Genomic DNA, 24,375 nt, shown 5'->3' on the forward strand with positions numbered 1-24,375 from the left:
ATCCCACGTGCCGGTTTGAATGTATTGTGTCCCCCAAACACCATTATCTTTGATGTAGTCTTGTGGGGCAGATGTTTTGCTGCTGATTAGATTTGCTTGGAATGTGCCCCACCCAGCTGTGGGTGATGACTCTCATGAGATATTCCCATGGAGGCATGGCCCCACCCATTCAGGGACGGCCTTGATCAGTGGAGCCATATAAATGAGCTGACTCAAAGAGAAGGAACTAAGTGCAGCTGTGAGTAACGTTTTGAAGAGGAGCAAGCTTGCTAGAGAGGAACGTCCTCGGAGAAAGCCATTTTGAAACCAGAACTTTGGAGCAGATGCCAGCCACGTGCCTTCCCAGCTAACAGAGGTTTTCTGGACGCCATTGGCCATCCTCCAGTGAAGGTACCAGAGTGCTGATATTTACTTCTATCTACTCCAATGCATTAAAACCTAAAAAGGGATATCTATATAGTGTGTAAGACATTATATGGCCTTTGGACTATAACTTTGTAACCAAATAAACCCCCTTTTATGAAAGCCAATCCATCTCCGGTGTTTTGCATTCCTCAGCATTAGCAAACTAGAACACCACACAGCATTGTGAATGTAATTAACACCACTCAATCGTTTACATCAAAGTGGTTAAAATGGGAAATGTTATGTGTATATATATTTCCACAGTCAAATTTAAAAAACATACACCCAGTGGTAATGAAAATGTCAAAAATTAATTTTGGTGATAAATGCACAACTATATAATGGTACTGTAAACAATTGAATGTACACTTTGTTTTGTATGACTGCATGGTATGTGAATATATCTCAATAAAAATGAATTAAAAAATACACACACAAATCAAATTAAACACACACACAAACACACACACACAAATTCCTTGTGGTGGAAGAGTACTAAATGTGCAGAGTCAGGGAACAGAAATTCTCAACTTTCTTGAGCCTGGGTTGTATCATCTCTAAAATGGGTGATTAAAAATACCTGCCTCACAGGTTTTCCATAAGTTTAAATGAGATAAAGCAAGCAAAATCTCCTAAAAACAATGATTGTCACATAGTAGACTCTAGATCAACATAAATTGGGTCAGAATCTGGGTGGGATATAGTAGAGTTAGACAGGGAAAGGGGCATGGAAGAGGGGAATGCAAGCTGGTGTAGGTTTGGGGTTGATGAGGAAGAAGATAGTAGTTACCAAACACTCATCCAAGGTTACAGTCAATTGTTCAGAGTACCAGCCTGCAGTGAAGCCTCTGAAGTGAGAATGAGTGTGTGAAAATCCTACTCTACAGAGATATGACAGCCACTTCAGGGGAATTACTGAGGAAGGAGTGTGTATGAAGATCACGGCTGCAAAATTCTCCCTCTTCTTTTTTTCTTCACCTGGAGATGAAAGCAGGCATCTGCTATTTTGTGAAGGAGGAATGGCAGGGAAAACAAACTAGAGAAGCCACAGATGTAGAGGAAAGAGCCCCAGACTAGAAATCAGCAACTGGCTTCAGATCTGTCAGCGACTGTGCTGCAGAACCTGAGGCTTAATGGCTCTATGCCTAACTTTCCCTATGAGCTACATGCAGATGGCATCCCTTAATTCATTTCCTTCAAAAGTGAATTAAATCTGATTCCCAGGGGTGTAAATCTCCCTGGCAACACAGGATATGTCTCCAGGGGATGAATTTGGACCCGACATCATGGGACTGAGAACATCTTCTTGACCAAAAGGGGGATGCAAAATGAAACAAAATAAAGTTTCAGTGGCTAAGAGATTTCAAATGGAGTCAAGAGGTCACTCTGGTGGGCATTCTTACACACTATATAGATATCCCTTTTTAGGTTTTAATGCATTGGAGTAGATAGAAGTAAATATCTGAAACTACCAAACTGCAACCCAGTAGCCTTGACCCTTGAAGATGATTGTATAGCAATGTAGCTTACAAGGGGTGACAGTGTGACTGTGAAAACCTTGTGGATCACACTCCCTTTATCCAGTGTATGGATGGATGAGTAGAAAAATGGCGACAAAAAGCTAAATGAAAAATAGAGTTGGGGGAGTGTTTAGGGTGTTCTTTACTTTTATTTTTTATTCTTATTTTCACTTTTTCTGGTACAAGGAAAATGTTCAAAAAATAGATTGGGATCATTCTTGTTGCCTGTTAGCTGAATAATTATCTCTCTTTGTCTCTGCACCTGGGTATAAAACCAAATTGGAGAAACAATTCAGGGAAGAAGATATGGGAAAAATTCCCCTGCTTTCTTTCAGCATAATAAACCATCTTTCCTCTTCAGCTGGGTTCAGTGTGACTTCTACTAGCTGCATCAATCAACAGACCCATATTTGGGAAGTGCCCCTTCTTCAGTTTGGTGACCATGAAGGGATGAAAACATCCGAATGACATGCTGCTTAGTGGGCTCCTGTACCCCTGAGCTTGGATGTTTAGTGCTTGGACTGTCTGAGAGTGAAAACCCAGAGGAAGATAGTTGGTGGCAGAACTACTGACAATGAAACCAGTGGAATCAGTGACCCTCAATGATGTAACTATCAACTTTACCAAGGAAGAGTGGGTCATGCTGGACACAAACCAGAGAAAGATGTTCAGAGATATTATGCTGGAGAATATCAATCACCTGATGTTCATGGGGTATCAGGTCTGCTTATCAGAAGTGCTTTCACAGTCAGAACAAGGAGAACTGTGGAGAGAAGGATTAAGTTTTCTCCAAGTACCATAAAAAAGAAGAAATTACAACCATGCAACATATCTCTAAGAAGGACACATCTACCAACCAAAGATTTCTCACACTGAAGAGGATCCCCTTGAAAGTAATGATTTGGGAGAATACTTCACTCACTCCACAATGACTGACATGGGAAAGAAACCCAACCTAAATGAACAATTTCAAAGAATAATCAATTATCATTCATTCATTGGTCAAAATAAGAAAATTCAAACTGAATGTAAGTCATATAATTGCCATCTGTGTGGAAAAGTCTTCAGAGCCATTTCTGGCCTTAGACAACTTGAGAAAATACACACTGGAGAAAAGCCATATGGCTACCATCTATGTGGGAAAGACTTCATTGGTAGTTATACCCTCAGACAACATGAAAGAATTCACACTGTGGAGGATCCATATATCTGCCATCTATGTGGGAATTCCTTCAGTCAAAGTTTTAACCTTAGACAACATGAAAGAATTCACAATGTGGAGAAACTATATGCCTGCCACAGATGTGGGAAAGATTTCATGGATATTACCACCCTCAGACAATCTGAGAGAAGTCATACTGAAGTAAAAGCATATGTCTGCCATGTATGTGGGAAAGACTTCACTGATATTTCCATACTAAGACAGCATGAGAGAACTCACACTGGGGAGAAACCATATCTCTGCAATATGTGTGGGAAATCCTTCAGTCATTGTGGTACCCTGAGGCAACATGAAAGAATTCACACTGGGGAGAAACCATATGTCTGTAGCATGTGTGGGAAATCCTTCAATCATTGTGATACCCTTAGGAAACATGAAAGAATTCACAGTGGAGAGAAACCCAATATCCAATATAAGTGGGAAATCCTTCAGTGATTGTGGTAACCTTAGGCAACATGAAAGAATTCACACTGGAGAGAAACCCAATGTCTGCAACATATGTGGGAAATCCTTCAGTAATTGTGGTAACCTTAGATGACATGAAAAAATTCACACTGGAGAGAAACCCAATATCTGCAATATATGTGGGAAATCCTTCAGTCATTGTGGTACCCTTAGGCAACATGAAAGAATTCACACTGGGGAGAAACCCAATATCTGCAGTATATGTGGGAAATCCTTCAGTCATTGTGGTACCCTTAGGCAACATGAAAGAATTCACACTGGAGAGAAGCCCAATACCTGCAATATATGTGGGAAATACTTCAGTCGTTGTAGTAGCCTTAGGCGACATGAAAGAATTCACACTGCACAGCAACCACGTGTTGGCCATCTATGAGGGAAATCCTTCTGTGTACATGATAAACTTAGGCAACATGAGAAAACTCACACTGGGGAAAACCAAAAATTGGCCATCCATGTGGGCAATCCTTCCTTCTACATGGAAAAGTTTGGCAACATGAGAGAACTCACACTGGGGAGAAACTATAAGTCTGCCATCTATGTGGGAAATCCTTCCATTTATGTGGTAAACTTAGGTTACATGAAAGAACCCAGTAAGAAGAAACTATACTATACTATATGTTAATATATTTCAATAAAACTGAATTTAATTAAAAAAAAAAAAAAGAAGAAGAAACTATACACCTGCCATGTATGTGGGAAATGTTTCACTGATAGTCTCAGGTGACATAAGGTAATTAACAGTGGGGAGAAAACATTTCTCCCATCTAAGTAGGAAAACCTTAGACATTATTCTGCTATTGGACATCAGAGAACTCATTAAATATGTTTTTCTTATGGAAGAGTCTTCAGCCACAGCTCTAACATTTAAAATAAAAGAATTCACACAGGAGTGTAATAAATATCTCTCAATGTAATAAATGGGTAAATGCTTTTATTTATAATCTATCTTTAAATAACACAATTTTTCTATTTTAGGATGAACTCAAAGTTTGTAATTACCTATAATAAATTTCAGCTTAGCTCCATCCTTCAGTTTACAAGTATAGCTCAGATTAGGAATAACTCCTAAACCGTAACAATTGACAGAAATATCCTTACTAGGCGGAGGATATTCTAGGAGAACAAGATATAACATTTGATGGAGTGGCTACTGAATGAAAAAATGTGAGAAATTCTTTACTTACAAAGCAATGTGTAGAATACATGAGAAGGTTCACATTGTATAATACATTCTATGTATATATAGAATGAAGAAAAGTCTTTGGTGTTTTCAATTTACCCATCAATGCTAAATTTCTCGTACTGAGGAAACATCAACACTAAAATCGATGTGAAAAAGTGTTCAGCTGGAATTCACACCAGGAATATCAGATTGGGAAAAATAACGATCAAGAATGCTTTACAACAAAATTCAGACATGAATTCAGAGATTTTCCTTTTGACATATTAATGAAAAATAAAATGTAGGATTGTGAGGTGATCTGGAACTGTTGAATGCAGACTTTTGTAATGAGTTGTAGGCAGGGAAATCAGAGTTCTTTTCAACTGATAAGCACATGCACATATTTATGAGGTAAAAACTGACCGAAAATTGTAATTTTCAACTTCTATTTTTTCATAGAACTCTAAACATAATTATGATGACTAAGTTAAATCAGAAAATATCTTTAAATGTTAACTGACAAATGTACAACAAAAGATGATCTGTCATAATTCTTATATACTGTTAACAAGTATGTACAGAGTAATAATGAACAGAACATAGATAAATAAACAGATAACTTGGGAGTCAAAAAAAATAGATTGGGGTAATGAATGCACAACTATATGATGGTACTCTGAACAATTGATTATAACCTTGTATGACTGTATGGTATGTGAATATATCTCAATAAAATTGAATTTTAAAAAGTGAATTAAAAAGTCAGAAACTCCTTAAACAACAGCTATACAAATATGAGAGCTCAGTCTAAGTAGGAACTGGCAGTGATGGGGAGAAGCATGGAAATTGAAAAGTTCTAAACAGCTAGAAATGAGGTTGTTGCTTAAGAAAAGGAAAATTGAAAGTTGTCATTAAAGGCTTTCTTTAAACTTTTTGTTTTGAAATAACTTCAAACTTACAGGATATTTGTAAAAATAATACACAAACCAATACAGAGAACTCCAATATACCCCTACCCATGCCCACATACCCAGAATTACCAACTTTTAACATTTTGCCACATTTGTTATATCATTCCATCTACCTATCCACCTATATCTATATCTATCTATTTGTATCCTCTATCTGTCTATTTTCTAAACATTTACAAGTAGGTTGCATATATCAGGCGTCTTGAAAACTTAATACTTTCATGTATATTTCCTAAGAGGGATATTCACCTATGTAACTTCACTGAGTACAGTTATCAAATTCAAGAAATTTAACACTGATATAAAGCATATAGTCTATATTCCATTTTCTTTGATTTTGCCCCAATAATGTCCTTTGGGCATTTTCTCCTCCTTTATGACATCCAGACCAGAATCATGTACTGCATTTAATCATCATTGTCTCTTTAACCTCTCTCTTTTTCTTTCAAATTGTGAAAACATATATACAATATAAAATTTTACCAACTCAACCACTCCCAAACATGTAAGTCAGTGAGATTAATCATATTCACAATGTTGTGCTACCCTCACCACTATTCATTACCGAAGCTTTTCCATCACCCCAAACAGAAATCCTGCACACATTATGCATTAACTCCCATTTCCCTTTCCCCAACCTCATAAACTGTTGTGCCAGTTTGGATATATTATGTCCCCCAAAATGCCATTATCTTTGATGCAGTTTTATGGGGACAGATGTATTATTGTTGATTAGATTGGAATCCTTTGAGTATTTCCATGGAGATGTGACTCAATCAACTGTGAGTGAAACATTTGATTGGATGATTTCCATTGAGGTGTTACCCCGTCCATTCAGTGTGGGTGTTAACTGGATCACTGGAGTCATATAAAGGAGTTCACATACAGAAGGAACAGAACAGCTGTGAGTGACATTTTGGAGAGCAACTGAGAATGACATTTTGAAGAGGAGCTGCAGCTAAAAGAGGACAAAACACCCCAAGAGCAACATTTTGGAGAATGCCAATTTGAAATGCAACCTGGGAGCAAGCAGACGCCAGCCATGTGCCTTCCGAGCTAACAGAGGTTTTCTGGACGCCAATGGCCTTTCTCCAGTGAAGGTACCCTATTATATATGCCTTACCTTGGACACTTTATGGCCTTAAAACTGTAACTTTGTACCAAATAAACTCCCTTTATAAAAGCCAATCCATTTCTGGCGTTTTGCATTCCAGCAGCATTAGCAAACTGAAACACCTGTGTTCAACTTTCTGTCTTTATGAATTTGCACATTTTAATGATTTCATATATGTGTAATCATACAATATCTATCCCTTTGTATCTGACTTATTTTACCCAACATATCTTCGAGGTTCATCCATGTAGTGACATGTATTAGAACTTCATTCCTATTTAAGGCTGAGTAATATTCAATACCATGTTTTATTTATCCTTTCATCTGTTGATGGACATTTGTGTTGCTTCCACCTTTTGTCAGTTGTAAATAATGCTGCTACGAACATGAGCATACAACTATCTGTCTGAGTCCTTGCTTTCAGTTCTCTTGGGTATATACCTAGAAGTGGGATTGCCAGCACTGAATCAATAAATCACTTTGGGTACAGTTGATATCATACCAATATTTAGTCTTCCAATCCATGAACAAACAATGTCATTCCATTTATTTAGGTCTTCTTTGATTTCCTTTAGCAATGTTTAGTAGTTTTCCGTGTACAAGTCCTTTACATCCTTGATTAGATTTATTCCTAAATATTTTAGTCTTTTTCAATACTATTATAAGTGGAATTTTTTCTTGATTTTTCTCCAGATTGTTCATCACCAGTGAATAGAAACACTACTGATTTTTGCAGGTCGATCTCGTACCCTGCCAGTTTGCTGAATTCATTTATTAGCTCTAGTAGCTTTGTTGTGGATTTTACAGGATTTTCTGTATACAGGATCATGTCATCTGCAAATAGGAAAAGTTTTACTTCTCCCTTTCAAATTTGGATGAACTTTATTTCTTTTTCTTGCCTAATTTCTCTGGCTAGAACTTCCAGTACAATGTCGAATAACAGCGGTGACAGTGGGCATCCTTTTCTTCTTCCTGATCTTAGTGGGAAAGTTTTCAGTCTTTCACCATTAAGTAGAATGTTAGCTGTGGGTCTTTCATACATGCTCTTTTTCATGTTGGTAAATAGGCAAATAATTTGGAGCAAGATTTAGAGCACTACAAGGGCATCTTGGTGAGCACATAAAAACCCTACCTATCTTTTCAGATATGGGCATCTGGCACATTACAGGCTCTGGCTTGCTTCTATTTTTGCTTTGTAGTTAACATTTGCATCCACGTAATTTGTCCTTTATGTATAAATTCTCTTTCCTTAGCTACATTGTTTGTCATTTCAGGGTTATACATTTGCTTCCTATCTTTTTACTTATCTTTGCTTGGCACACAATATTACTCAATAAATGTTAATCTGTTAAATAATATTAAGTTAACTACCTTTTCTTCTGGTCTTTAGCTGTTATTAATGACTGAGACACTCTGGAATCAGGGTACTCAAAAGCCCTTGAAGAACAATCTGAAAAGGAAATCAAGAAAACAATTCCATTTGCAATAGCAACAAATAGAATAAATTTCTAGGAATAAGTTTAACCAAGGATGTAAAGGAGTTGTAGACAGTAAACTACAAAGCATTACTGAAAGAAACTAAAGAAGACCTAAATAAATGGGAAGATATTCTTTGCTCATGGACTGGAAGAATTAATATCATTAAGATGTCAATACCATCCAAAGCAATTTTTAGATTCAACACAATCCCAACAAAATTTCTACAGCCTTCTTTACAGAAATGAAAAAAACAATCACAAAATTTATTTGGAAGGGGAAGGGACCTCCAATAGTCAAAGCCATCTTGAAAAAGAAAGACGAAGTTTTAGGACTCAATCTTCCCTGTTTTAAAACTTATTACAAAACCTCCATAATCAAAACAGCACAGTACTGGTCCAAAGACAGGCATATAAACCAATGGAATCAAATTGAGAACTCTGAAATCAACTCTTACATCTATAGCCGACTGGTATTGGACAATTGGGAAAGAATAGTCTAAAATGGAGCTGGGAACACTGGATGTCCATATGCAAAACAATGAAGGTGAATGCTCTATTTCACACGGTATACCAAAATCAACTCAAAATGGAACAAAGACCTAAATACAAGAACCAAAACTATAAAACTCCTAAAAGAAAATGTAAGAAGCATCTTTGGGATCTTGTGATAGGCAATGTTTTCTTAGACTTTACATTCAAGGCACAAGCAACAAAAGAAAAAATAGATAAATGGGACTTCATCAAAATTAACTTTTCTACCTTAAAGTACTTCCTCATTAAAGTAAAACAACAACATAAACAATGGGAGAAAATATTTCAAAACCACATATCTGATAAATGTTTAATATCCATAAAATATAAAGAAATCCTTCAACTCAACAACAAAAAGACAAACAACCCAATTTAAAAATGGGCAAAAAACTTGAATATACATCTCTCCAAAGAGGATATACAAATGGCTAAAAAGCACATGTAAAGATACTGAACATCATTAGCCCTTAGGGAAATGCAAATCAAAATCACAGTGATATATCGTTTCACACCCACTAGAATGGTTACTATTTTTTTTTATAAAACAGAAAATTACAAGTGTTGAAGAGTATGTGGACAAATAGGAACACTTATTCATTACTGCTGGGAAAGTTAAATGGTATAGCCACTGTGGAAGACAATTTGGCAGTTCTTGGAAAGTTAAGTATAGAATCAACATATGAACCTGCCATGCCACTTCTAGGTAATTTGAAGCAGGGACTCGAACAGATATTTTCACACTGATGTTCATAACAGCATTATGCACAATTGCCAAGAAAAGGAAGCAACCCAAGTATTATCAACAGATGAATGGATAAACAAAATATGGTATATGCATATAATGGAATATTATCCACCGTAAAACGTAATGAAGTTCTGATACATGTGATAACATGGATGAATATTGAAGACATCATATTGGGTGAAATAAACCACACATAAAAGGACAAATATTGTATGATCTCACTGATATGAAATAATTAGAATAATCTAGAATATAGATTGCTAGGAGATGGAGTGGTAGGGAATAGGGAGGCAAGGCTTAAAATGTACAGTTTCTATTTGGGACAATGGAAAAATTTTGGGAAAAAAACATGACAAATTCCATGCTTATTTAGATTCTAGTTAATCTTTATGCTTACCTGTTTTTTTAAAATAAGGTAATTTTTAAATGTAAAAACTGCAAAAATGAAAACAGATTCTCCTCTCAAACCCAGTTACAAGTACAAAGTCAAAACATGTACCTCTTACCTTAGTTACAGAACAAGAACCTAAAAGGAAAAAAAAAAAAAAAAAGGAGGGCATGGAGGATTCGTAAGCCAAACCTACAAGTTAAGAGCAAGTGGAGAAAAGGAATGCATTTAGTACCTTGTCCCTTACATTTAAAAGCATCAATCCTTCATCTCAATAATACAGGATTCAAAATCATTTGTTCTTTCTGAAGTCTTATCTGGGGCCCAAATGGTAGATGGAGGTCTCTTAGGTCAGCATTTCTCAAACATTGTTAACTGCACCCTATAGTAAAAACATCCATTTCACTTTGTAACTCCGTACACTCATAGGTATGTTGTATGAATGTGTGCATGTAGGAATATGTGTATGTATGTGTGTGTGTGTGTGTGTGTGTGTGTGTGTGTGTATTCAGATAAAATGGAAACAAATGTTTCATAAAATAATATCTTTGCCAGATGCAATGAACTCTGGAATATTCTACTTATTTTTTAAAATGCTGATTTCCAAGCAATAAATTTATTTCCCAATGGGCTGTGACTTGTGTTTGAAAATCAGAGTCCTAGGCCATCTCCTTCCTCAGAGCACGTCTTTTTAGTGACTAGGATAAATGTCTTGCTCAAAGTTAAATTTCAACTCCCACGGGTCCTACCACTCTACATTTCAGCAAATATTGACTGAGGTTTTATGAGTTGGGAGGCAGAGTTAGAAAACCTAGATAAACAGTCTTTTCAAATGCTCCCAAAGAGTTACATTACACTTTGGTCAGTGACAGCCGGACTGTCTTCTTGTCACACAATAGGTCCTCATAGCAACCACTGCAGGAAACACTCTACCCTACACTGAGCTGTGACCACATGTGGGTCCATTTTCTTCACCGTGGAATCCTAAGCCTAAGGAATCACTTCAGGACCAGAATCGTAAAATGGGAATGTGGAATTCTGCTGTATTGGAACATGATGCATTCCAGAGAATGGTTTGTGGGCTGACAGCTCATATATTTGAGGTTGGTGCTATTTTCCATTTTATTTTGCATTTCTTTTTTAAATAGAAATGTACTTGGAAACCTTCAGCTTCCTGTCCTTATACCGCTGACTAAATTAGTTTTTTTCTCTCCAGTGCTCAAAGGAAGCTCACACCATGGAACAGGAGCAATATCCAGGTTAACAGGGAGGTGTTTGTCCCCACTTTATAGCAAGGGACAAAGATTACTCAGAGAAAGGAGAATATTAACTGCAAGGATGGTCTTAGTTGGAGTTCTGAGCAAGACATGAGGGTCTATCTAGTTCTGCCTGGGCAAAATGATATTAGCTTTGTAATAGAATTCCAGGCTTGAAAGGAACTTGAATTCATGTATCATCTCTGGCCTATAATAGGGGCTTGATAAATTTATACTGAATTAACCGAACAAAATCCCTCTACTTCATCCCATCAAGTGGTTGTCTGGCTTCTCCTCTTCCCTTCCAATGAGGGAGAAGTGGACTTGTGCCACGTGGTGGCCCTTAGAAGGGACCAGGGACAGTTAACCTGAAGAAGGTACCTGAGGACACGATTGCAGTCTTCAAACAATAACCAACTTATAGCAAGTAGAGAGAGAGAGAATTCAGCTCAATATAGGTGAGAATCTATCAGTTCCCAAGGCAGAGAGTCCTGGGTTCAAAATCTAGGTTTCCCATGTACTAGCTAATTGTACTCGTATTCCATATTTCTGTCTTTTCCATGGATAATGTGACATCCAGATATTATCGTTGTCTGATATACTGTACATAGGGTTGCAGAGCTGCTATCACAAATACCACAAACCAATTTTGGCTTAACCACAGGGATGTACTGGCTCAGTTTTGAGCCACGTGTTCAAAATCAAGCTATCAGCAAAGCTTGTTTTCTTTTGGAGTCCTTAGCATAGTGGTGCTGGCAGCTGGCAATCCTTGGGGTTCCTTGCCTTGTACCTCTGCCTCACATCACATGGCGATGTCCTCTCCTTTCATCTGCTCTTCCAGTTTCTGCTGACTTCCAGCTGCTTCTTGTGTGGCCTTGTCTGACTTCTGGAACCCACTTTCTTCTTTTTATAAAGCCCCTAGTAATATGGATTAAGACAGCCTGATTCAGTCAGTCACACCTTAACCAGAAATAACATCTTCAAAGGTCCTATTTACACATGTGTTTATACCCACAGAAACACAATGTAGATTAAGAACATGTTTTGTTAGGGAGCATAATCCAATCTACCACACAGACTATCTGTCCCAAGTTATCACTGGTCTAGTTAGCTAAAGATGAAGAGTCCAATCTATTTGTTTGGGAACATCCTTGCCATGTTACGGCCAAATAACAATAGTTAACATTTATTTAGCTTCTACTATGTGCTGGTCACCCATTCTAAGCCCTTTGCATGTTTCAGTTCATGTAATCCTCATAACAATTCTTAAAAATAAGGACTAACATTATTTCCATTTGCCAGGTATGGAAACGGACACTGTACAAAAGTTAAGTCACTTTAAGTTAGATGACACAGCTAGTAAGTCATGACAACCAGAATTCAAACCTAGCATTCTAGATCTGAACCTGGCCCTAGATAACTCCACTATCCTGCCTCTTTGTAAATATAACCATAACCCTCACTGACTGAACTACATACACAGCTCTGTATACTTATCTCCAAGGCAGAATTTCCATTGAAGAGGTTCAGGGACCATCCAACTGAGACAATTTAAGAAGATTCAGAATTTGGGGATCCATATATTTTTCATTTAGGATTTAATTTCATTTAAAAATGAATTCAAAATGAATTTCTAGTCTCTTTAGAAATTCTCTCTCTCTTTGCCACACACAGGCTTTTCTCCATATCTCAGCTTTTCTCTCTCCCACACCCTCCCTGCTTCTCTTTGGAGAAAAGACCCCTTTCTCCTCCTTTCTCTCTTGCTGCTGATTCTTTCTGTTTCCCACCTTCTCCCTCTACCTCTCACTCTCCCTATTTAACTCTCCTTCCCTACCTCCTCTTTCTTCTTCCCACATCTCTCCATACCTCCCTTCCACTCCACCCTTACTGTACTCCCTATTTTCCTTTCTCTCTCCAGCCTCTCCTACCCCCTTTCCCTTTCTCCCCACTTTTTCTCTCCATTTCTTTCTCCAAAAATCACAAAGTGGCAAGCCATTTTCTTTCTTTCTTTCTTTCTTTCTTTCTTTCTTTCTTTCTTTCTTTCTTTCTTTTTTTACATAAATACAAAATAATGTACACTGTTCTATACTAACAATTTTTTAAATTGGGGGATTCATATTCATGTTGGGAAAAAAATCTCAGATAATTCTAAAAATAAGATTTTGTAGGATAACTGATGTTCCGGACACTTAGGCACATATTTGACAGGATTGTGGTATGTTCATATTGTCCCTACAAGATAGCTGATCTCAGAATGTACACCTACCTTTCATAAGGAGAGTTACTGAATAAAAAGAGTCATATTAACCCTTTTTCCAAAATATTATCAGTGAGTCAGTACGGTGTTTCTTATTTTCTTCTTCCTCCTTTCAATATCTGTAATTTGCAACACTTTGCTGGTATCTGAGTTTCCTTTTCTCTGTGGTGTAATATTTGGCATCTTATATAACAGTACTTCTGATAAAGTGTGGGCCTGTGTGCCATGTGACCAAATGCTGCCCAAAATTGAAAACTAAAAACAGAAGTCTTTGAAAAGAACACTGTGAGCTGCTGTGTGACTGCTAATGTAAATGGGGAAAATGAACAAATGTATAAAGAAAACATTTGCAAACAGACCATTAAACCTAAATCCCAAGACAATGAGTCCAGTGTTCAGGAAAAATACCTTATCATCAGAAATTTTTTGATTTCTTCAGTCTAATATGCAGAGTAGACAAGTTTTCCCTTGGTTTGGAAAATGAGTCTGCCAAAAGTTTTATTTCTCATACATGGAAATGTGGTCAAGGAGGCAACTGTATGGTGGTTTCCTCTGTGAGGGCTGGCCTGGCTTCCCCTGGCTCATCTAACACATTCTCAGAAAGGTAGGAGGGAAAGGAACCCAGGGCTGGGGTTTGCAGGCGTCCGAGTCAGCCAACATTCACTGAGCTCCCACACTGCCCAGTGCTGGTCTCGTGCTTGAGTCAAACACAAGTACTGATGCTTCTCTTTGAGTCTCTCCTTTTGACCTCCTAACAATTCTGTAAAATATGTATCATATCCATTTTATAGTTGAAGAACTGGACGCACAAAGAGCACAAAATGATTGCCTCGGTGTGGTGCATCTTGTAAATGGCAGAGCCTAACTTCAGATCTATGAGATCTCCTGTCTCAAAACCATCTTTCATTAGCTTTCAGGTATGGAAATACTGAAATCCTTTTCCAGAAGGCACATGGTTAGAGTTTGTGCTCAAGGAGAGTGGCTTACTGCCACAACACTCCAACTGGACCTCCTAACTATCTCCATCTTAGGAAGGTTTGAATTCCATCTGTAGTGGAATTTGATGCCACATGCATGCACACACAAAAAGGACCACAAAAAAGACAAGATCACAGCGTGCAATATTGCTAGGAAACTGTCCCCCAAAATGCTTTCTAGAAGTAATCTAACCTATCCTAGAGTGAGATTTGGAATTTGCTTAACTGATAAGATGGAGGTCCACAGCCCCAACCAGGCCATCAGAAAGTGGTCAGCCTAAAATGTAATCATGATAAACCAATTTGCCAACCTGCATGAGGTTACAGCTTCTGAAATTGGGTTCAAGTGAGGAAGGGGAGAATTTGAAGAGACCCACTGTCTTCTGTCATTAAGTCCAACCCAGGACTCAAAGGCAGGCAAAAGGGAAGAGTATTCTGGGGACAGGAGCCAGTCCTGCTGGGCCCAGTGCCCTCCTCATGTCGTGAGACTCCTGACCATGGTCAAGATCTGACCTTAGTTTTTTTAAGGAACAGGCAGGACTCCCTACAGGTGTTGGGATGAATCAAGATGAAGTGGGTTTTGTAATCCACAGGGAGCCTAGACTCTAGCCCAGTACTTCTTAAATTTTAATGTCCAGAGGAGTCACCTGGAGTTTTGTTAACATGCAGATTCTGATCCAGAGGTTTGGGTGGAGGCCTGGGATTCTGCATTTCTAATAAGCTCCCAGGTGATGCCCCTGCTGCTGGTCTTCAGAGCATGGGTAAGCAGATTTTAGAGGAAGGAGGAGTTTTTATTAGCGGTTTCTCTGCACTCCCCATCGGAGAGGGCACACTGAGTGGCCAGCTGGTGGGAAAGTGTTGTCTGCTTGGCAGCTATTTTTATAGAGCTCTGGTGGTCTATTAGTCTACAAAGCTTCTCAGTGAACAGGGGCAATTCCCGAGGCTGTTGCCACTTAAGTAAAATACCCTTAAGATGATTTAGCTCCTAGGCTGGGGTTCCTCAACTGCCAAACATCCACTCATCCTAACTCATGAGAGGATTTTCCCTCTCGAAAATACACTAGACCCTGACATGAAAATTGGGCCTAGCTAGCCATTTTCTTTATCCATACAAATTAATAAACAGACCTCAGGAATCTGTGTTTTGATTCCTTGGGTAGCAGATTACCTGATGACCCGGGTAAACTGATAAAATTGAGTTTCTGAAACTGTGAAACAGAGGAGCAACCTAGACCCATTGCGAACTTCACCCAGGGCCCTGGACACACCAGCTGAACAGCCAGTCCCCTGCAGACCCCGCTCGGGAGCCTCTCCTGCAGGGGGGCCAGGGCTGGGACCAGGTGGAATTTTTCAAAAGCAAACACCACTAAGAAGCAGAGCAAAACAAACCCCTCTCACTGAGAAGCTATAGAGAAACAAATGACTAAATCACTACTCACTCCCCGCCCCTAACCCAACTCACACACTCACAAAATATGTGCATTTGGAAACCTAATTTTGATGTCTAGTTAAGGGTGGGCTTGAATGGGGCACCAGCTTTGATCTGCTTCCTCTTCTCCATCTGTCCAGAGGAATGAGGGAGGAGGACTTCTGGACAAGGACACCTACCCCTGGCACGTGTGAGGAGGGTGGGGGCTGGCCCAATACAGGTGACATTGTCACCTTTTGCCTGAGAAAGGGGATCCCAAGGTCATGCTTTCTGCCCTGGGAGCCCTGTAGCTTCTTTAGCCCACCCAGGCCCTCCTGGAGAGTTAGAGCCTCGGATGAGGGTGGTGCTGACCCACAGGGCCCACAGATACCTCTCCGGGCCCCCAGCCCCTCCGCACTGAGCCTGCAGACTCAGTCTGTATGGGCATCTCTGGAAGGCCAACCTTTGCCCCTGACCCACAGCTGAAGCACAGTCAGTGGGCTGGGTTATGAATGGCCTAAACTTGGTTGGTTTCTAGGCTGTCTGCATGGCCTCAGCTTCCGCTGCCAGAAAGCTTGCATTACTTCACCCTTCTCTCAATCCTGAGCTGGCTTTGGGGCCATCCATCCATCCCTACTTCCTGCCTGAGGGGCAGCTCTGATTTTCTACCCAGTTCACAGAATAGAGAGACCCCAACCGTTCCCAAGCTCATGTTCCCAGTCTTCTCACCTCCTTCCTGGCAAACATTTACCAGGTCCCTGCTCTGTGCCCGACACTGTATTGAACGCTGGTGATAAGGAGCCGCCTCAGAAGCCTTCCCTTGGGCTCTTTCTGATGACTCAGCCGTCAGGTGCCCCACAGGGAAAGGGTCTTCCAGGAGCCTGCAGTTCCACTTCTACAGCATCAAAAGTCTTTTAAACACTAAAAGAAGCATCCTTGCTTCATATTTCAATATCACTTAAACCAAGATAAATCACCAGCACAGAGGGTCTGTAAAAGTAGTCCCATCATTAGCTATTTCCAAGAATTTTTGTGAATTCTTGTAGACGTTCAAATGCCATGAACAACCGGAGACAGTGTGGTGGTTTGGAGCTGTGTGTACCTGAGAAAAACATGTGCTTAAACTTAATCCATCCCTCTGGGTGTGAATCCAATGTAAGTAGGACCTTTCGATGAGGCTACTTTAGTAAAGTGTGGCCCACCTCAATCAGAATGGCTCTTAATCCTGTTACTGGAGTCCTTAATAAATGGAATGAATTCAGACATGAGGGAGAGAAAGCCTCAGGAAGCCATAAGTTGAAACAGAACCCAGAAGAGAAGGAAGAGCCCAGGAGATGTCATGCACCTTGCCATGGGACAAAGAAGCCAAGGATAACTGGGGGCCAGCCCTAAATGCCACAGTCTTTGGGGAGAAAGCCTCGCCTTGAGGATGCCTTGTTTGGATATTTTCCTGGCCTCAAAACTGTGAGTGAATTAATTCCCACTGCTTAACCCAACCCATTTCATGGTATTTGCTTCAGTAGCCCAGCGAACTGAAACAGGCAGGATGTGACGAGGTACCCACAGCTCCCATCTGCTGTAACACCGGTGGGATCGCTCTGGCCCTTTCTCCTTCTGCTCATTTGTGCCACTACCAACTTGTGTCCTTCTCTCTCCAAATGCCAGATCTTTATTCTCAGGTGTCTGCAGACACCTCCTCCTGCATGGCCACCTCAAATCCAACCTGTCCCCAAGAGAACTCAGCATCTTCCTCCCCAGCGCTGGTGCCCCCACCTCCTGTGTTCCCTGCCTCCAAGACTCCGCACTTCACAGATTTGGGGGGCAGCTCTGACAGTCCTGGGCACTCACCCCCTAGCCACCTAGTAGTAGCTTCATAGGATGGAGCTCCTTTGGCATCAGTTGGTGCTGAGACTCAGATGAAACCAACTCATTTACTGGGAAATAACTTCTCTAAACGAGCTGCCCTGACTTAGAAATAATCACAAAGCTGGGATTCTAGCAGCTACTTTTTTTTTTTTTTTTTTAAATCAGAACTTACTCTTGGGGGAAGTCCCAGGTTTCCACAGGGAAAGAACTGAGATATGGACACATCCTGGGTCAGGACCTCAGCACATCAGCTCAGATCCCTGTTCTGCTGGGGGAAGAGCAAGGGCTCCAGCGTGGCCAGGCTCACACCCCTTGGCTTGTATTGAGTGATGGTTTCTGTCTGTGGAGCACCCAGCTAAGCTCTGAGGGGGAGGCTAAGACTCAACACACAAAATTCTGCATTTCTAGAGACACACTGACATGTATATACGTGTACAGAAAATGACCAAGAGGGAGACACATCACATCAACGACACGGGGTATTTGTCGGAACTGAAATTCAGAAACAAGACTAGCTTCATCTTTCTGTTTAATATTTAAATGAGAATATATGCATGTACAATGTATAACTGAAAATAAATTTAAAGGATAAGGCATGGTTCCTGCCCTTAAGGAATTTATCAAAAGAAAAAATCAAAATGAAAAAGCGAGAAGTGAAAAGTTAAAAATTGTTAAAAGCTCAGGAGTTGCCAGTAGCCTCGATTCTTGGAGACAATTGCATAACTATGTAGCTTACAGGGTGTGACTGTGTGATTGTGAAAACCTCGTGGTTCACACTCCCTTTATCCAGTATATGGACAGAAGAGTAGAAAAATGGGGACAAAAAATAAATGAAAAATAGGGTGGGATGAGGGATATGGTATGTTTTGGGTGTTCTTTTTTATTTTACTTTATTTTATTTTTTTATTTTATTTTATTTTATTTTATTTTATTTTATGTTTGGAGTAAGAAAAATGTTCAAAAGTTCATTCTGGTAATGAATGCACAGCTATATGATGGTACTGTGAATAGTTGATTGTACACTGTGGATGATGGTAGGGTATGTGAATACATCTCAATAAAACTGTATTTATAAAAAAAAAAAAAAAAAGCCCAGGAGTTGCATACTACATTCCAGCCTGAAACTCAAGGCTCAGGGTGCAGTGAGACAAGGACTGCTGGGAGTTCCAAGGAGGGAACACTGAGACCAAGGAAATGGAGGGGGAGGCCCCTGGAAGAAAGGAGACCCTGGTGGTCCAGGAGGTAAGATCTGGGTGGGCTGCAAGCACTTTCCCACCCCACCGCTAGGGCCCAGAAGGCGGTCAGAAGAGCACACAAACCCAAGAAGGCAGCTTTGGAACCAAATAAGCCTACATGGACTGTCAGCCTAAGCTCTCTAAGTACCTGAGAGATACATATCTCTAAGTAGCTTAAGCTCTCTATGCTTCAATTATCTCATATCTGTTAAATGGGAATTATAATACTCTCCTCACAGGTTTAAACATGAGGCAGTTTAAATGAGATAATGCGTGTAAAGCGTTTAGCACCTTGGCGCTCAGCACCATGGAAGGGCTCAAAAACCTGTTTGCTGTGGCTGCTGCTGCTGTCCTTAGCAACAGGTGAAAGCTTCAGGTCAGAATGATTCCGAAGCTAACCACGGTCCTCATTTTATTTCCCCAAGTCTCAGCCTCGGCTCCCGTTCAGGACAGACTGCACTTGCTCTCCCGTCTCTGCATCTTGCCCCTTCTCCACCCGCTCCATCTCTCCATCTGGTCCCTTGGGGATCTCCCCCTCCCCTGCCACTCTCCCCGTCCCTCTTCCTCAGATGGGCTCTTATTCTTTTCTGTCTCTCCAAGTCCCTGGCTGTGGCTTCTGGATCCCCTTTCCTCACAGAGTTCTAACTCCTGTAGTCCCCCTGGGTCTTTTAAAGCCAGCACACCCAATGCCGCATTTATTTGTTCCATCATGGCTATATCTTACGATTCACATCCAACTGAAATTCAGATTAATGAGGAAGGGGCCTTCTTATCCTGTGGCACTTGAACCCAAATGTACATGTTTCCAAATGACAAAATCATATGATATTGATGGTGCCTTATAGCATTGCACTATCTGGATTATTGGGAAGGTGTACGAAATATGCATTGCCTGGGGGAATTTCAAATGAAAGGCCAGCATTATCAGTTTTGTGAGGAAGGGCCCCTTCCTCCCTGTGACAACAGCCTTTTGCTGTCAGCAGAAAATTGGATGTCCTTGGGTTTTATTTCAGTGCTAGTGTGTGTAATGTTAGCCACTGGCCAGGAGACCGATAAAAATTAATCAAAGAGTCCATATCTCCTTTCCGGGTACACCCTTATTTTCCTGAAGTTTCCCATGACATTGGATTCAACAGAGCAGTACAAAGCAAGATCAGCAGAAGACCATAAATTTAGATTCTGGGTCATTTTAGCCCAGAGGTCCTCTGTCATGGTGTACAGGAAGTCTCATTCATTGCCGATAGGAGTGCAAAATGGTCAACCATACTGAGCATATACACTGTGACACACACTGTATATGTATTATGTCATTCAATTCACATGACAACCCAGCAAGGTCACCATGTCCATTTTACAGCTAAGGAAACTTAGGGTGACTAGGATCTTGCCCAGTGGGTAAGGGGTGTGGTCAGAATTAGAACCCGGGCTAATCTACTCCAGAGCCTGTGTTGGCCTGTGCTGGCATAGGTGGAAATCTGCAGCCTGGAAGGCTGGCTGGTGTACGGTTGATACTCCAGGTTCAGAGTGATGGCAGAAGAGACGGTTAGCAGGTCCCGAAGGTCCCTGTCTGGCAACCTCAAAGGCCACAGCCCTTTTGGGACTTTCTCGTTCTCCTCAGGGTCCAACCACTGCCCAAGTCAGAGGTCTGGGTGGAGCCTTACCTCCTCAGCAATGAGCCCCCTTCTTCAAAAGAAGAGAAAATGAGGGGAAATGAGGCCGTTGCTGACAGACAGTAACTGCATTGTACAACATTCACATTTGTGAGTGTTGCCCCCTGGAGTGGTGCAATTGCAGCGGTCTGAGGCTGCAGCATTGTCTGCGAGAAAGAGAGGGAACAGAGGGGCTGCAGCCTCAGGTGGTCTAAGCTTGGGCAGAACGGGTGAACCCAGGTTTCCCAACCACCACGTTACCTCACTCACCAAAGGCGCCTGCACACACACACGTGCCAACGGCTTCCATGTGGCAATGGGTCTGAGCCGGAGACCCAGGGCAGCCCCACAGAACTGCCACGAGAGAGCAGTCCCAACTCAGGAACCCTCGTCAGCATGGCTGAATGCCAATTTAATGATAATGAGAAAGAACACAGAGCTTTCTCCTTGGACCACACTGTTGACATCTCGAGCCTCCATTAAATTCTTCTTTTGCATCGTGCTATCTACCTTCATTGAGAAAGTTACATGAAACTCAATATTGAACTTACTGCAGGAGTTTTATGGAAGATGGAAAATGGAGATCACCACACGTCACACACAGTGTCTCTCTCGTGAAGCTTGCTGGGGATTTTTCCAGGGTTTCAGCACCAAACAAAGCTAAGCTTCTGTTGATCAACTGGGTTCCTTTATTTTTTGATTCAATTTTAATAACCTTTGTTTTTAGTTGAAGTATAACACACAATACTAAAGGGCACAAACCTTAAGTGCACAGCTTTTTAGATGGTCACACATGTTTACTCCTGTGTAACCACCTCCTGAATCACAATGAAGAACATTGCCGACCCCTGGAAGCCTCCTTTTTGTCCCTGCCAGTCAATACCATCGTTCTATTGCACAGGTATGTAGAGTGGACTTTTACTGTAGCGGCACTGCTGCGAATCTCGTTCTTGATCATGTTTCTTTCTCTGCTGTAGCCCCAGGAAGCTCGGAGTCACTTCTGGGGTCCCATTCCAGCAGCTGTGCAGGACTTCAGGGTAAGTGTTTTGAGATGGACCCCCATCCACCTCGTTTCATCTTATTTTTCTGTCATCCTCAATCCGACAGAGAAGTTAAAACAACAGACTTGCAATCACTCTGACCTTCTGCTTTGCTACTCACCAACTGTATGGCCTTGGCAAGATACTTCACCTCTTTTAGCCTATTTCCTTATCAAATATCTATCTCATGGGATTTTTCTGTGGATTAATAAAGTAATAAAAAACAATTAGCCCAGGACATGGCCTACAGCAGAGCAGTCCCAACTCAGGAATAAATAATGTAGTATAATAATTGAAACGTTGTTTTTTAAATCTCCATCAGCCACCTCAAATCCTCTTCTGGAATGACACAGAGGTTAAAAAAAAAACAAAAACAAATATAAAAATAAAACTCTTAGGTAGCCCAGGCTTTCCCATGCACTTGTGTTGTACATTCTTTTTCTGTTAGACAAACACAGAGGAAACCAAAGTGTAATCAGAAGGGTGCTTGGTAGAAAGGACTTTGGACAAGGTGAGTTCCTCTCTGGGGATTGCCAAGGCTGAAGAGGACTGCCTCTTCCAAGGTCATGTCATCCCCAGGGGCAGCCTGCACCCGTCCAAAAGGGCCATCCCAGCTCCAGAGCTCTCCCTGCGGATCGGCTGAGGCCTTCATCGCAGCTGCATCTCGGGCCAGCCTCCCCCAATCCTGCCTCCCACCACCCTCCACAGACATCAGTCCTGAAGTCATCTTTAATAAACTTCCTGTGTGCAACACTCCCTGTCCTCTGTTTCCCAGACAGCCGACCTTCGGTGTTTGTAAGGTTTGCTTATTAAATGGCCCCATCTCTGATAGATTTTGTCAGTGTTTGTCTCCAGAGCGGGTTATACCTTCTGGTTCCCTTGACAGGATAGTCTCCCCAGGGGCATGTCTACACCTGGTATTTGTAGGAACTGATCAAAGTTGGAGACAGGGAGAAAACAGAGAAATCCTAATGTTTCCTGCACATTATAGTTCCCCACCCTTACCTCCTCCTCCACTCCTCCCCAAATGAAAGAAATTACAAAATTATTCCACAATCCAATAAACAGAGCAAGGCAAATCATACTTCTCAGAAGTCCTTGGTCTTGAACTTGATCCTTCTGAAATATTCTTTAATATATATTAGCAAACTGAAACAGTGTCTTTTTCCCCTCTGCTTAACTTGAGATTTAAGGAGGGGAAACAAAAAACTCAAGACACTGTTTTAGTTTGCTAGAGCCGACAAAACGCAATATACCAGAAACGGGTTGACTTTTACAATGGGGATTTATTAACTTACAAGTTTACCATTCTGAAGCTGTGAAAATGTCCAAATCAAGGCATCTACAAGATGATATCTTCTCAAAGAAGACCAGCCACTGCGATCCTCAGCTCCTGTCGCATGGCAGGCACATGGCGACACCTGTTAGTCTCTCACTTCTCTCCCAGTTTTCCTTATTCCCAGCTTCTTGCTTCAGTGGCTTCCTTTCTCAGTTTATCTGGGGCTTTTTTCTGTGTCTTCTCTGTCTTTTTATCCTCTTATGAAGGACTCAGTAGGAGGACTAAGATCCATCTTAAATGAGGTCATATCTCCGTTGAAATAACTTAATCAAAAGGTCCCACACACAATAGGTCTACACACACACCCTGTAACTTTTCACATGATTAAAAGAACATGCTGTTTTCTGGGGTACATACAGCTTCAGACTATCACACCCACTGTTTGCTCTCGGTAAGAAAAGTTGCAAAAATCTTCAAGGCTTATCAAAATGAAATGAAAAATGATGAGTTCCTTAATGGAGCTCTAACTGCAGGGATTTGAGCAGAGAGGGAACATACACAGACGTGGCCAATTCTACCTTGCGAGATGAACTTGACCCTCAGGAAATACTATGTGAACGAATGACTGTTCTCCTGGGTGACTTTCAGGTCACTGATACTGCCATAGCTATTAAAAAGAATGCGTCTTTACTAGTTCAGGGGAGGAGAGGGGCTAGTTAGCAGGAAACCTTGTGGGACACAGGGACAACCATTCTAGATTTCTAAAGAGATCCTCAGAGATTCCTGCACAGTTTATATTGTACACACACAATGTGACTGTGTCTTTAAATGCACCTTTTAAAACACAGTTTTTGGCCATCATCATAATAATAGTAATTTACCTGGGTAAACTTTTGTCCAGTATTTTACTGGGGTGCAGAGTGGGTGCTGGTAAGTGGAGGAGCAGATGAGAGAAGCTCTTTGGGTCTCTTTATTTCTCAGTGTAAATGGCTTACAGTCCTCCAATCTACATGGCCCACTTTATCTTTATTTAGGTTTAAAGGAACCTCATCTTAGGTCTACTGACTAAACAGTTATGACCATTTATTGTCAGATGAGAAGTGTTCTGGATTTGCAACTGACACCATGCACGATTAATGCCATTTCACACCTAAAATACTCTTGTTACCAAGATCACATTGGCTTTATTTTGCTGTAACAATTTTATTATGTGCTTCAATTCCCACCAGATTCTCACACTTGTTCACTTTTCTTGAATATGCTTCTAGAATGTTCTTACTACTTAAGTAGATTATATACTTTATTAGATATCGTAAGCCAGTCTTCTGCACTATGTACTTTATTAAATATCAAAACAGGCTTTCTTTTTCAAGGACTTTTTCAAGAGACTATCTCATCCCTTCCTAT

The 24,375-nt window shown here is 40.7% G+C and overlaps 1 long non-coding RNA gene across 1 annotated transcript in view; it reads left to right on the forward strand.

Moving 5' to 3' along the window:
• LOC119535044 overlaps positions 1–22,681 on the forward strand; it is a 100,962-nt gene extending 78,281 nt beyond the window's left edge. Inside the window, exons 3-4 of the long non-coding RNA XR_005217154.1 lie at positions 10,901–11,104; positions 21,627–22,681. This is a non-coding gene — a long non-coding RNA (uncharacterized LOC119535044). The remainder of the gene's footprint in view (positions 1–10,900; positions 11,105–21,626) is intronic.
• Positions 22,682–24,375: the final 1,694 nt, after the last annotated feature.

This window comes from Choloepus didactylus, chromosome 1, assembly GCF_015220235.1.
Source record: "Choloepus didactylus isolate mChoDid1 chromosome 1, mChoDid1.pri, whole genome shotgun sequence".
Taxonomy (NCBI): Eukaryota; Metazoa; Chordata; class Mammalia; order Pilosa; family Megalonychidae; genus Choloepus; species Choloepus didactylus.